Consider the following 13,524-nt stretch of genomic DNA (forward strand, 5'->3'; position numbering starts at 1 on the left):
ACTGTGAATGCAGTTGTAATAACTGTGTGAATATAAAAAAAAACATTGTGCATTCAGTCAGCTGAGAGGATGGATGTGATGTCACATCCAGTAGTTACTTTACAATTCAGCTTTAAACCTTGAACACTGCTGACCCCTCCTGGTGATTGTTTGCAAAGCCAAGCTTCAACAGCTGCAAACGTTTGGTCAAAGAGGATTGAAATTCCAGTGATCATAGACAAATGTCAGTTTCCCAGAGTCGCAGGAGAACAGAAGAAGGGATAATTAACAGGAGACATGAATGATGCATTCCTTTAGGATTTGAACCCATAAACTGCCCCACCTCTAACATTGAGAATAATTCAAGTTCAGAAGGGAGCTCAATCCTGATAATGAAGTCCAACTCTCTACATTATCTAGCCAACATTCACACTTTGGCAAAGTATCTGTCAACATAGTCAAATTGAAAGCCGGAGAAATCTTTTTCGCCAACTTTTGTCGCTCTTTCTGACGTTTGTTGCTTCTTTCTGCGTTTTCTGTACTTTCTTCCTAACCTGGTTTGACACCAGACCCTTCTCAGTTGTAACTGAGAGTGGGTCTGGGGAAGGTCAATTCACAGCTCATTTCCAAAGGGGCGTCACCAACGGACGCCGCTCAAATGCCTCTGGGCGCAATTGGATAGTCCTTCAACCAATCAGACCAACGATCCGGGTGACGTAGCAGCGACGGCGGCATCAACGGGTTGCTGCGTTTCGGTGGCCGTCATGTTGAACGTGAACAAAAAGCTGCTTGTGTAAAGCCCGCCTCAACGGCTGTGATTGGTGTAAAGCCCGCCTCAACAGTTGTGATTGATACCTCGATTTGGAAAAATTGGACTTGAATGGGCTCTTGGCCAGACTGACTTGCAGAGCAAATCTCAAATTTCAAATCCTCAAAGCGGCCGCTAGAATCAACACAAACTGAAAGTTACATACAGCCACTTGAAGTAAACATTTGTCTACTTTCACCTAATGTAGAATACTTTTGTACTCTCTCCACCTCTGTTGCTTTCTAATCAAACACATCAGCCAATGTGTCTCTGAGCTCTGCAGATAGGAATCAATCGCAGGCCGGGGAAAATCCCCGGGACATCTGCCACGTTCTGGCCTCCCTCCCCTCTCACTCAGCTTGTTTCAAATCAAACGAACACGGCTTGGCAACAGCGAACAGGGTCATACTGTAGTCATCATCACAATCTGTAACTATGGTCACAACAGGACAGTAACATCCCCGTGGCTGCAGGAAAATAACTTCTGAAACTTGCAAAGAAAAAAAAAAATTCCACTTTGACTGGATGTAGGAATGAAGGGGAAATTATGCTGAACAAAATTATAAACTTAACACAAAAGGCCTATTTCTCTCAAATATTGTTCACAAATCTGTCTAAATCTGTGTCAGTGAGCACTTCTCCTTTGCCGAGATAATCCACCCATCCATCCACCTCACAGGTGTGGCATATTAAGATGTTGATTAGACAGCAGGATTATTGCACAGGTGTGACTTAGGCTCTTTTTTTGAGAAATTACATTTGTGATGGTTGACAGTTTGAATTGATTTCAACTTCAGCGCAGCGCAAAGCCCGACGCAAGTGTCTTTGCCAGTTTAAGACCGACGCAGTTGTCAATTTCCCGTCCAGCGCCCACATCGTTTAAATAGCAAACGCACCTGCGCCCATCTGTGGCCCATGGGGCGTGCTGGTCTTACAGGGAGGTGTCTTCAGGTGCATTCTGGGCGTATTGCTATCTTGAGGCAGCGGGAAGTGATCGCGCCATTGACCAACAAAAACCTGTTCTAAAATCAGTAACGCAGCATTTCATCGTTATTTTAACAGCACGTTAGTAAAATGTGCCGAGGCTCGTGCACGCTCACTGAAAATACAAGAAATATACTAGGAATAAAAAATAAGATTAAAATGCCAGAACAACTATGGAAAGATATACTTAGAGGAATTAAAAGAATGTACATGTATAAGTGTAGAATACATTTTACAAACTACATACATAGTTTATATAACAAAATAAAATATGTCTAATATAATATAATTTTTTATGTCAGTTCAGTGGTTAAATGGAGAAGATACATAGGCTTAGTGAATCACATGGCAGGCAAGGGTCAAAACCATAGACAGTAAAATAAATGGTCACAGCGACGCCATAGACTTCGACGGAGACCAGTGAAATCTATTAGAAGTCTCTTTCCCGGTGCTGGCTGAGTGTTACTGAGCAGCCTCCAACTGAGCTCGAAGACGTAGATGTGACCTGAGCAACCTGTCTGAAAGTTGGAAGTCTTCTGGTAGCTGTGCCAAGAGAAATCTCAATCATTCCCAATCTTACAGAGACGGAGAGCGCGAGTAGGAGCTGTCCATGAGCATAGGAGCATAATGAAATATTTTGTTCAGAATGCTTTCATGGACTCTCTATGGGCTTCTCCCTTCACCGTATGCCTCCACGTCCACCCGATTGCGAGCTTCTCCTGACTATACGGTAATTTCTCTACTGTGCGACAGAAAGTCGCGTGGTTATGACACAATCGCTATCCTATTTTTACAAAACATCTGCTACAGAGCCATAACGTGAGATACAAGGTAATGGAGCCTGTTATACATTGTTGTGTTTCTTTAGAAATCAACAATGGACAAATAGAGTCTTTAAACCCTCCAGATGTAAAGTTATTCGCTGTCAAAGTGATGCCAAAATGAATGGGAGTCAATGGAATGCTAACTGAAGGTGATGGCTTGTTAGCCTGACAATCTCCCCATAGGAGGTACACTTTCCGGATGCTAGCTTACCCCCTTGGTCAAAACTAGGCAAACCTATCCAGAAAGGGTTAGGCAGAGGAGCATAATGTGGATCTAGGCAGGCAGGTTTCAGGTTTAGAGGGTAAAGGGCTCAGAGGCTCGAAAAGCTGAACCGATGCAAGCTGTTTTTTGAATTTTTGGGGCTGGAGGCCCAGAAGCCCCCTTCCCCCAATCTGCGACCTGAATTCAACAAAGTGTAAAAGCTCTTTATCTTCCATAACATGTCTTCTTTCAGACTGGTGGAAAGAAAACATTAATTTTACTACACTTTATCTATTTGCGTGTGTAGATTTCTCCTAAATTCACCAAAATTTAACGTTAGATAAGACCTCATTTGCATATTCAAACAACATTTAAGAAAACTTGTAACATGAAAAACAGTTGTCTTAATGTCACTAATCAACTCCATATCTTTAAAGGTTTTGTTCTAAGGTGCTGAGCCACAAATATCTTACATATATATATTCTGAAGCTTTTTACCCACCAGACTCCAGACTGTAAATTAACAGTTCATTTAGCGTGTATAGAGCCAGCATATTTTCACATCTCCATACATGATTTCATTGTTAGTTTTATGACATTTGTTTGATTTGGACTCAAATTCAAACCAACAATTACATCTGACAAATAAATAAATCGGGTCCACTTACAGGAATTGTTTCCTTATTTATTTATTTTCTACACTTTTCTGAGCTTTTAGATGCATTCTGTGGCTTTATCAAAGGATAGAGTTTGTACGTCAGTATATCCTCCTAATTTCGAGTAAACGTTATCTGTTACAGTTTTTCTCGATTGCTAAGAGACAAGATGAACCAAAACAAGAGGAAGACACAACAAAGTGCGGCAGTGATCCACCACAGCCCCCACCTGAGCAAAGAATTGACCATGGGAGACCAAAGAGCAGAGATGAGAAATCTCAACACCCCTTCTCACCCGTCCAACACTCCTCAAACCCCTTGGACAACCACGACAGCTTTGAGGACCTCTTTAAGGATACGTCGCTCTCCCCTCTTTCTCCCATCCCCATGTTGGAGTTCACTGACCAGATGAAGCAGCTGGTAAATGCTGGAACCAAGTATGCCCCCCTTCCTTCTCCCAGCGTAAAACGCCAGGCACCTCTGCCCCCTCAAGGATGGCAGTTAACTCCTTCTCCCCAAACTGATAAGGATACTTGTGTGCAAAAGGCAACAAGCATTAACTGATATGGGCCGGTTCCAGGCTGCATGCCTAGTAGCACTCATGACTCTTTCCAAGACAAGCCTGGGCCCTGCGTATTAGATTCTTCCACAATTTATGTTGTGATAGTTAATAGAAAAATAATGGCGAATAAGCACGTGACTGCAAACTTTGCAAATTTAGCATCCATTCCTCGTCAGCCACAGTATGTCCGAAAAAATGAAAACGCACTAACACTAGCCCTACTAAACATTAGGTCTTTGACAGGAAAGTCATTTTTAATCAATGATTTTATTATCAAGCACAATCTTGATTTTGTTGTATCGTATCGTATCGTATGTTTTTAACTGAAACCTGGTTGGACCATAATAACAGTGCTGCTGTTCTCATTGAGTCAGCCCCCCCGAACTTTAGTTTTATGAGTGAGAATAGAGTGAATAAGAAAGGAGGTGGAGTCGCCATTTTGTTTAATGACTCATTCCAATGTACGCAATTATCTTATGGAAATTTTGCTTCTTTTGAATATGTGGCTCTTCAGCTAAGATCCTCCCCTCAAGCTCTACTTCTAAATATCTACAGGCCACCTAAATACTGTGCATCCTTCTTTGATGACTTTACTGAACTGCTGTCTATAATCTGTATTAACTTTGACCGTGTAATTATTGCTGGTGATTTTAACATTCATGTTGACAACCCCCAGGACCGAGGGACCAAAGAACTGTGTTGTGTTTTTGAGAGCTATGGACTGACTCAGCATGTGACACAGCCCACCCACAATAAGGGGCACACTCTGGACTTGATTATCTCAAAGGGTCTGAACATTTCCATGGTTGTGGTGACTGATGTTGCTCTCTCTGATCATTCCTGTGTTTTCTTTAACGGCACTATCTCTGTGCCCAAAAGTGTTCAAACAAAGTTAATCAGAAAACGGTATATCACTGAAAACACCAGTGAATCATTCATTCAGCTTTTCTCCTCTACACCCACCCTCACTGGGGCCTCAGTCACTGAGCTTGTAGATAATTTCAACTGTAAAATTATGAACGTTATTGATGCTATTGCTCCCACTAAGGTCAAAGCTGTCTCTGGTAAGAAAAGATCTTCATGGAGAAATTTTATATTGTGAGAACAGAAAAAAGAGAGTGTCGAAAAGCTGAACGCAGTTGGCGAAAATCTAATCTCCAGGTCCATTATAACACTTATAAAGAGAGACTTCGCATTTATAATCTGGAACTAAGAAATGCAAGGCGGTCCTTTTTCTCTGACATTATCGCCAGAAACAATAATAATTCACGTGCTTTGTTTGCTACTGTCGATAGATTAACTAACCCTCCAGTACCAGTAGCATCTGAACTGTTGTCTACCAAGGCTTGCAATGATTTTGCCTCCTTCTTCACAGACAAAATTCAGAAAATTAGACAAACAGTCAGTGCTTCCATATCAAGTACACGATATGTGTTGTCACAGTGTGCACGCAAAACAAATTCCAACATGACACAATTTCATACGATCAACCTTAAAAACCTGGAGGACATTATACAACATCTGAAAACCTCCTCCTGTTACCTTGATATTCTACCAACGGGTGTTTTCAAAAATGTTTCAAATTGTTTGGCTTCTGATCTTCTACAGATTGTAAACACATCTCTGCTCTCAGGTATCTTCCCACAGGCCCTGAAAACTGCAGTCATCAAGCCACTCCTAAAAAAGAACAATCTAGACACGACACTAATGAGCAACTATAGGCCAATATCAAACCTTCCATTTTTAAGTAAAATCATAGAAAAAGTGGTTTTTCAACAACTCAACCTTTTCTTATCGCTAACAGTTTTGATGCCTTCCAGTCAGGTTTTCGACCACACCACAGCACTGAGACGGCTCTTGTTAAAGTCTTTAATGACATCCACTTAAACACAGATAGTGGCAAAATTTCAGTCTTAGTATTACTTGATCTCAGTGCTGCATTTGATACGGTAGACCATGACATATTGCTTGACCGATTGGTAAACTGGGTTGGTCTTTCTGGCTCAGTACTAAAGTGGTTTGAATCCTATTTAAAGAATAGGGACTACTTTGTGTCTATAGGTAATTATACATCTGAGCATACAAATATGACGTGCGGAGTTCCCCAAGGCTCAGTTCTGGGGCCTCTTCTGTTCAACATCTACATGCTTCCACTGGCTCAGATTATGGAAAACAACAAAATACAGTGCCTTGCGAAAGTATTCGGCCCCCTTGAACTTTTCGACCTTTTGCCACATTTCAGGCCTCAAACATAAAGATATAAAACTGTAATTTTTTGTGAAGAATCAACAACAAGTGGGACACAATCATGAAGTGGAACGAAATTTATTGGATATTTCAAACCTTTTAAACAAATAAAAAACTGAAATATTGGGCGTGCAAAATTATTCAGCCCCCTTAAGTTAATACTTTGTAGCGCCACCTTTTGCTGCGATTACAGCTGTAAGTCGCTTGGGGTATGTCTCTATCAGTTTTGCACATCGAGAGACTGACATTTTTGCCCATTCCTCCTTGCAAAACAGCTTGAGCTCAGTGAGGTTGGATGGAGAGCGTTTGTGAACAGCAGTTTTCAGTTCTTTCCACAGATTCTCGATTGGATTCAGGTCTGGACTTTGACTTGGCCATTCTAACACCTGGATATGTTTATTTGTGAACCATTCCATTGTAGATTTTGCTTTATGTTTTGGATCATTGTCTTGTTGGAAGACAAATCTCCATCCCAGTCTCAGGTCTTTTGCAGACTCCATCAGGTTTTCTTCCAGAATGGTCCTGTATTTGGCTCCATCCATCTTCCCATCAATTTTAACCATCTTCCCTGTCCCTGCTGAAGAAAAGCAGGCCCAAACCATGATGCTGCCACCACCATGTTTGACAGTGGGGATGGTGTGTTCAGGGTGATGAGCTGTGTTGCTTTTTACGCCAAACATAACGTTTTGCATTGTTGCCAAAAAGTTCGATTTTGGTTTCATCTGACCAGAGCACCTTCTTCCACATGTTTTGTGTGTCTCCCAGGTGGCTTTTGGCAAACTTTAACCACTACTTTTATGGATATCTTTAAGAAATGGCTTTCTTCTTGCCACTCTTCCATAAAGGCCAGATTTGTGCAGTATACGACTGATTGTTGTCCTATGGACAGAGTCTCCCACCTCAGCTGTAGATCTCTGCAGTTCATCCAGAGTGATCATGGGCCTCTTGGCTGCATCTCTGATCAGTCTTCTCATTGTATGAGCTGAAAGTTTAGAGGGACGGCCGCCTCGTGAGATTTGCAGTGGTCTGATACTCCTTCCATTTCAATATTATCGCTTGCACAGTGCTCCCTTGGGATGTTTAAAGCTTGGGAAATCTTTTTGTATCCAAATCCGCTTTTTATTTTTCCACAACAGTATCTCGGACCTGCCTGGTGTGTTCCTTGTTCTTCATGATGCTCTCTGCGCTTTACACGGACCTCTGAGACTATCACAGAGCAGGTGCATTTATACGGAGACTTGATTACACACAGCTGGATTCTATTTATCATCATTAGTCATTTAGGTCAACATTGGATTATTCAGAGATCCTCACTGAACTTCTGGAGAGAGTTTGCTGCACTGAAAGTAAAGGGGCTGAATAATTTTGCACGCCCACTTTTTCAGTTTTTTATTTGTTAAAAAAGTTTGAAATAGTCAATGAATTTCGTTCCACTTCATAATTGGGACCCACTTGTTGTTGATTCTTCACAAAAAATTACAGTTTTATATCTTTATGTTTGAGGCCTGAAATGTGGCAAAAGGTCGAAACGTTCAAGGGGGCCGAATACTTTCGCAAGGCACTGTAAGTTACCATAGTTATGCGGATGACACCCAAATTTACATAACCTTATCGCCAGGGAACTATATCCCAATACAACAATTAAATATGTGCATTGAACAGATTAATGATTGGATGTGCCAGAACTTTCTTAAATTAAATGAAGAAAAAACGGAGGTGGTTGTTTTTGGAGCAAAAGAGGAACGATTGAAAGTCAGCGCTAAGCTTCAAACGACAATGTTGAAAACAACAGACAAAGCCAGAAATCTTGGTGTAGTCATGGACTCAGACCTGAATTTTAAAAGCCACATTAACATAATAAAAAAATCAGCCTATTATCACCTTAAAAATATATCAAGGGTTAAAGGACTTATGTCTCAGCAGGATCTGGAAAAACTTGTCCATGCTTTTGTCTTCAGTAGACTTGACTACTGTAACGGTGTCTTTACAGGTCTCCCCAAAAAATCAATCAGACAGCTGCAGCTGATTCAGAACGCTGCTGCTCGAGTCCTCACTAAGACCAAGAAAGTGGATCACATCACTCCAGTACTGAAGTCTCTACACTGGCTTCCAGTGCCTCAAAGAATTGATTTCAAAATACTTTTACTGGTTTATAAATCACTAAACGGTTTAGGGCCAAAATACATTTCTGATCTGCTACTACATTATGACCCAGACCTCTCAGGTCGTCTGGGACAGGTCTACTTGTTGTCCCCAGAGTCAGAACTAAACAGGGGGAAGCAGCGTTCAGTTTTTATGCTCCACATATTTGGAACAAACAGAAACCCAGAAACCTGTAGGTCCGCTCCAACTCTCAGTTCTTTTAAATCTAAGCTAAAGACCTATCTTTTTGATGTTGCTTTTCTTTAAATAATCTATTTTATTAACTTTAATTTCTTATACTGCACTGTAACTTTTATTCTTATACTGCACTATCAATTTTATTCTTGTCTTTTAATGTTTTTAATTTGTTTATTAATGTTTTTAAATTGTTTTAAATTGTTTTCTTACTGCTCTTTAATGTTTTATGTAAAGCACTTTAAATTGCCCTGTAGCTGAAATGTGCTATACAAATAAAGCTGCCTTGCCTTGCCTTGCCTTGCTAAGACACATTTCTTGAAAGCTGCTCTCCTTTTCTCTAAACTGTGAACACAAAACCCTATTTTCAAGCTACATTCACAAAACCTCAGACTCTTCTTGCAAAACCAAACTTTCACCTCAAAACAGTTCAATCTGTGCTCAAAACTGAACTATGTTGTCAAATCGTGCACCGAGTCAATCAAACCTGGAGGGCTCTGTGAAAACTCACATTGTCCCAAACAACAACATAGATGGGATGCTCATCCTGCTGCCCTAACAGAGCATCTCGCATGTGATTGAGGAAAATGAGGAGCTGGTGAGTGTTGTAGGGCCCCAGGTTGGCATGATGGTGGACAACCCCATGATTGCTGATGGCAGCACATAATGTGACATTGCCACCACGCTGCCCAGGAACACCAACAATGGCCAATCACATTACGGCCTCTCCTTCTCCTTTTGGTGAGATTAAACCCAGCTTCATCCATGTAGATGTATTCATGGGGTCTTTCCATTGCATCCAGTTGAAAAACCCTCTGTAGAAATAGATGTAGTTTTGTAAGTGATACGGAAAAAGTGATTTAGGCTACTACAGTAAATCACTACTTAGAGTAATCAACATTGAATGTGTCTAGATATATGCCAACCTGTACATACTGGAATCTTTGCTCTTTGACTCTGTCTGAGTTGCGATCAAAGGGCACTCTGTATAGCTGTTTCATGCGCAGTCTGTTGCGCTTGAGGACACGATCAACAGTAGAGAGGCTGACACTGTTGATACCCTCAAAATTTACATGGTCCTCAATGATCTTCTGCTGAATTTCACTCAGTTTAATGGCATTGTTCTCACGGACCATATCAACAATTAGGGTCTCTTGGTGTGGGGAGAACATACCTGTCCTCCCACCCCCATGTGGCAGTCTTTCAATTCTACAAAAAGAGAACATGGAGTTACAAAAAGATATACATGGAATACTAGGCCTACAAACAGTTAGACCAACCCTCCATTACAATACTACAGTACATTGGTACAGTGATGTACTGAAACATATATTTACTTACAGTATACTGTGGTACAGTATATAGTATGTCATACAGTAATTGCTGTCAACATTTACATACTGTACTATAATGTCAAAAAAAGGTAATTACCTGTTGTCTTCTCTGCTCTCTGAACTGGCTTATATATTCCCTCACATCATTAGCCACAAGTGTGATCAATTTTGAGTTGTTGTGTTCAAATGGTGACGCCTGTGCTTTAATTGTGTTTGACTTTTGTCACCTGTGCTCACCATTATGCAGCACGGGTGCATCACAATGAAAATGTGTTGGCAAGTTGTGTCTAAACAGGTGAAAAGTGCTTATGGTTTTGCCAAAAGAGTGATTGATTCAATCAGTGGGTTCAGACAACTGAGCATTTGGTTCAGACAATAGGGTTTAGTGTTTTAGCAATTGAGAAAAACTGTAATAAAGGCAGCGAGAAGATGCCGAAAGCCAAAAATCTACTATTGTTTTTTTTACTTTATCTTAGGTCAACAGTGAACTTTAAGCTTAAACGACAACACCATGTTTTACTTCAATTGTGTCTTTAGTATATATAAGTATATAGTGACTAAAACCATAGATGGGGCTTTTTTTTCTTAGTTGCATTAGCAGCTTTCAAACAGCAGGTGCCGCCAAACATCAGTCAAAAATTTTAATTTTTTATAATCTTTTCCCAAGGCTCATTTAATTCTCTTCTCTATGCTATCCACTAACTCCATCTATGCACTCCCTCTACGTGTGTGTGTGTGTGTTCTTTCTACTTGTCTTGTGTTAAAATGTCCGTGATCCCATACAATATGCAGTCCCTACACGTATGTTTTATGGCACATGTGCTCTATTAAACACCACACAGCTGGCAGTGGAAGATATTAATATGAGCACGGATAGAAAGGTGATGAGCAGAAAACCAATGACATTGCATGGACCCGCTTTGTATCCTGCATATCCTCATAATCCTCATTCATCCACGTCCCTCCGGTGCGATTAGTTATTCCGCTATTTAATTATAAACAAGCTGTCAAAAATCAATATTAGTTACCCCCCCCCTTCTTTTCATTTTCCTCACACTGGGTTTCTTTGTGTAAGCCAATCGATATTCCTACTTGGGCCCTCGGGGTGGGGGTTAAAAAAGATCTATAATAGAATTGAACTCAAGCAGCAGGAATAACAACAAGCCTAACCAATTTCCCACAGGCTAACAGTGAGGTTTAATGCCACAGTTTGTGCTCTGGAGCTTTAAACTTGTAGCACAGAGACAGACGGCAGCTTGTGTCCACCCCAATATTTTATTTCAAAGTTTTTGTTCCTTTTTAAAGGTTTTAGTCGCATTTTCTATGTTTTAGTTCCTTTTTCTTCCGCCATTTTAGCCATTTTTTTCAACGTTTTTGTTGCCTCTTGTAAAAAAGAAGAAAAAAAATGTTGCGCTTTTTCCAACATTTGTTCTTAACTTTCCTTACTTTTTCCAAAATTTTTCGCCCTTTGATGTTTTGTCGTGTTTTTTTAAAACTTTTTTTAGACTATTTTTTTTTAGTTAATTTTTTTCGGAAATTTTGGTGCTTTTTACTGATATTCTTTTTAAAACTTTCCTCACTTTTTCCGACATTTGTCGCCTTTTGTCGTATTTTTCTTCAATGTTTTTGTCGCTTTTTTAAACACACAATCTCAATCCCCCCCAGTGTTGACCCTAAAGTTACACCCTTGCCACCTGGCCTTTCAAACTGGAAATGTTGAAGAAGAACAAGTAGACAGGAGTGATGACATTTATTCACGTGTGTTCAGTCAGACACACCAAAGATGTATTTATCTAAATGACAGAGAAGACATTCTCGCTGCTGGTGTGTCATTATTGTGACACTTGTGACACCAAACTCTTACAAACTCTTGATTTCCTACTTCATAACCCACCAGCATGAGTAAATGAAAAATGATATGGGCGGAAATGGGCATATCTCCATGTCCTTGACATTTATCTTTATACTTGCGAGGCAAAGCAGAACCCAGATCAGTATTCTTGTCTCAAGACATTTGATAAATACTCTCCCTAATTTAGAGGCAAGGCAGATGGTCTTGTTGTTGGCAAAAGAGCCGGGAAATTAGGGCAAAGAAAAAGAAGTGTACTGTATGTCAGCAGCAGCAGCAGCAGCAAGGTGTAGTGCTGTGTGTCCCAGGAGGGGTGTGGAAAGGAAAAAAGCCAGCCTGCAATAAACCAGCTGTTTCCTCAAGAAGTGGCTGGCTGCCAGAACACCTGCTTTAATCCCATAATTTAGAATCACGTAAGAGTCATCACAAGTGATTTGGTAAGCTCGATGTGAATCAAAAAGTGTGGGGGAAAATGGGGCTGGGCAATATATCGATATAGTGATATGAGACTAGGGCTGGGTACCGAATTCAATACTTTTTTAGGCACCGACCGAATTGCCTCTTAAGTATCGAGTATCGAAAAATGCCTCATCATTCAATACCCAAACCCCATTAAAAACATTACCCGGACTAGCTTGGAGTTCTGGCCGAGGCTGTATGTTTTAAATGATCCACAAATGACATCGAACTGTGGAGCAGCGGACTTTATTCAGACCAGTATAATGGTTGGAAAACAAATAATAATGATAATGATATATATATATATATAATAATGATAAACTGGAAGAACCCAGGTGAGCCCTCTTCCCAGGAGTGGAGCACGGAGTTGGCAAAAGTGGCATCATACAAATTAGATCTCTTTCAACATCAATGACAGGGCGGAAAAATATGTGGCGAAATGGGGAAAATACGTGCAATATATTGCTACCAGATAAGAGCGTGGTGCTTATTGTAAAACTGTACATTTGATCCATGTGTGTGTGTTTTATTTTTATTTTTTTATTTAATTTATTTATTTCTATCTGATTTCTATTACCTCTTTTGGCTTAATCCTTTTTTTTTTTATTAAAAAATGCATCATCACTACGGGATATATGTTACGATGTCAACTGTAATGTTGACTACAGTGTTGACCACAATGTAACATTGATGTTCAAAAACTCAATAAAATACTAATTATAAAATAAAATACCCAATTTCAATCCCTAAGGAGTCAATCTCATCAGCGTCAGTGAGCCAATAAGCATGCAACATGCGTCTACCAAGATCTAATATAGCTGGTGATTGGCTGTCTGATGTTACACATCGTTGAGCAGCCTGTTCTCATGAACCATACGTTTGAAAAGCTACGAAAAGATAAGCACTGTAATTCGTATGATTTCTATGTTTTTTTGTGTGCTTTGCGTAGGGATATGGTCCGGGTGACAGGTGGGCGTAACGCCGGCCCATGCTCTTGCCTTTGGATTCCCAGTTCAACCACCCAGTCGTCGGACGAAGTGGGGGAAGCCATCAAGATAACTTTCTCATCAACCAACCCTAACCCCATCTGTTTCAGTGCCTAAAACTTAACTTTCGTCGCTGCATAGGGCTCACTTTTTCTTGCCTAAACTCAGTGGTGTAGTCTAATGTGTATTGTAGTGGGTATACTGTACTGTATATAAATATATTGGTCTATATATATGGGCCAGAATCTGCCTTTGGGGGAGGGGGGGTGCATATCATAGTGGGGGGTCTGGGTGTCC

Source organism: Perca fluviatilis, chromosome 19 (genome assembly GCF_010015445.1).
Source record: "Perca fluviatilis chromosome 19, GENO_Pfluv_1.0, whole genome shotgun sequence".
In the NCBI taxonomy this organism is placed as follows: Eukaryota; Metazoa; Chordata; class Actinopteri; order Perciformes; family Percidae; genus Perca; species Perca fluviatilis.